The 2,379-nt window shown below is 46.7% G+C and overlaps 1 protein-coding gene across 1 annotated transcript in view; it reads right to left on the bottom strand.

Annotated features, from left to right (window-relative positions):
• Positions 1-1,025, bottom strand: part of LOC145412502 (EF-hand domain-containing protein D2 homolog) — a 49,044-nt gene extending 48,019 nt beyond the window's left edge. The window contains exon 1 of the mRNA XM_080282389.1: positions 869-1,025. The gene's annotated coding sequence lies outside the window, so the exon portion shown is untranslated. The remainder of the gene's footprint in view (positions 1-868) is intronic.
• Positions 1,026-2,379: the final 1,354 nt, after the last annotated feature.

Below are 2,379 nucleotides of genomic sequence, written 5' to 3'. Positions count from 1 at the left end.
TTTTAGATATATTGGAGAGAGAGAGAGAGAGAGAGAGAGAGGGAGAGGGGGTGGGGTTGGGGGTAGGGGGTGTGCGCATTTGCCTCTCGCGCGCAGTTTGTCCACCTCCGCAAGCAGACATGGAGTTCTGGCAATTTCCCTTTCATTCCCCACAGCAGTTTTGTCGACACACAGGCTCACGGCGGCTCACAGGCCTTGCACCATTGACTAACCCCACCACGAAGCTTTGCTCATCCCGCACGCCAACATTCCGCATTATTTACAAGTCTTAAGACGCGTATATATGTAAAAAATTATACATATAGATCACTCCACTGGAAATCGGGAGGAATATACAGTACATCAGCCTATTTATGCAATGGTGCCACTTGCTATTTTTCTCCATTTTTTTTTTCTTTTAATGTGTGTTCTCGTTGACGCACTGGCCATTGAGTATTGCGAGCTAACATTCAAGGGTTATTTACGAAGATATAATAATGAAAGGGAAAATAAAAATAAAAAGCACCCCACTGGGAAAGGCAGAATCCACCTAGCCGTATTCTGGTTGACAAGCAAGATTTCATAGTGTCCATTACTTAGCGATTTATTTTCCAGCTTCATTATTGCCTTTACACTGTTTTCCCCTTAATGTTGACAGTGCATCAGAAACTCGAGCATTAAGGAACAGTTTCCAGAATCAATGGCTGAGGACGATGCATTACGAAATCTCAGAAGGCAACTAAAATTTTTGCCTCTTTTGTCCTTCCCTCGTTGGCACACTGACCATTGAGTAGTTCCAGCCAGTGTTCAGTAGTTGTCACCAGAAACAAGGAAAATGACAGTCAGTCATCACACTGAAAATTATGGAGGAAAATACACTCCGTCCTACCTGTACGATGATGTCACTTGTCCTTCCCTGGCTGGCACTCCGAATGTCGAATAGTCTCCAGCTGTTTAGGATCCGCTCTGGGTCGATCCCTGGCACGCATACACACACTCCTCCGCCTTTCACTGCCGCCACCACACAACTAACTCCCCACACTGCTGCTGCTCGACTGACAGACCGAGCGGCGAGCGCAGAGACTGCCTATGAGCGGGGAGTGGGACTGTCCAGGGACGGTATTTATAGATTTTTCTTGAGTTTAAGCTATGTATGAGATTGTCTGTCTGTACAGACTGTACTTTTTATCTTCACTAGTTCGTACCTAAAACAGATTGAATACCAAAGTGAGAGATGCAACAAAAAACAGTTTCTTATATTTCTTAACTGGTACTGAGAGACTTATTTATCGGGATATATGAAGATCTTTTATGAATATCTTCCCGGAGCGTGCGCTGTTGTTGTTGTTGTTGTGCTAGTGGTGGGGTGCGATCTTGGTGCTGAGGGAGGTCATTCACGAGCAGACGCATGACCATTTCCCTGTGGTACCGTACCAGTGGCCATATGCTTAAACGTTAAGCTCTTCAGTGTGGTGACGTGTTCCACGGCGAAAGAGGAGTTTTTCGAACTAGTAGGCTGGACACAGCCTTCACTAACCCCTTTACAACCAGGGTGATCTAGACTGAATAAAACCGTCTGGTATTTGCAAGAACAAATTACACAAAACCACCAGAGTGAAGTTTTGGTCTAGAAAATTCCGTATCAGTATCAGTCCATATCAAGTGCACTGCAGCACCAGTCAGAGAAGAGCGTGTCCTGCTTCTTTGCTTCGTTGCTGACTGCACTTTGTAATGTGGGCTGCAGGCTGACCAGAGGTAATATTCGTGGATGAATTCGCATATGGCCGTAAAAAATTAGGGTCTTGTTTTCCCTTTCTCGAGAACTACTTTGGCTCGATCGGTAGGGTACTCGTCTCCCGATGCAAGTGCCTCGAGTCTAGGCTTTGACCCCAAGGAATGATGCACATTTCAAGTCGGTGTTGGTAGTATGCCCTCCCTTCTTACATGATTGCATTATGTTCGCACCTGTCCTTTCTACCAACAGCCTATTAACACACACACACACACACACACACACACTCGCTGGTGCAGTGGTAACGTTCTCGCTTGCCATCTGGTAGACGGGAGTTCGCGCCTCGCTCAGGTTGCGAAAAGTTTCACTGACGAAGTGGGTGGTTACTGTCCCCCTTGAGCAAGGGGACGGGTGTGTGCGTGTGTGAAGGTCACAGCCTTGCCCTTAGATCGGACTATATGAGCTCTCAGCTCCCTTCCGGGAGGGTAAAAGCTGACGATCACGACCATCAAGTGATCCTGACCGACCCGGTGAACACACACACACACACCACACACACACACACACGCAAATATTTGGGTGGAGTGAGAGTAAAAAGTACACACACACAGGTAGATGGACAGATAGTAAACTCTCTCTCTCTCTCTCTCTCTCTCTCTCTCTCTCAT

This window comes from Coenobita brevimanus, chromosome 93, assembly GCF_032717465.1.
Source record: "Coenobita brevimanus isolate Jiangsu-jjx chromosome 93, ASM3271746v2, whole genome shotgun sequence".
Taxonomy (NCBI): domain Eukaryota; kingdom Metazoa; phylum Arthropoda; class Malacostraca; order Decapoda; family Coenobitidae; genus Coenobita; species Coenobita brevimanus.
This window is presented reverse-complemented; position numbering and strand designations above follow the sequence as displayed.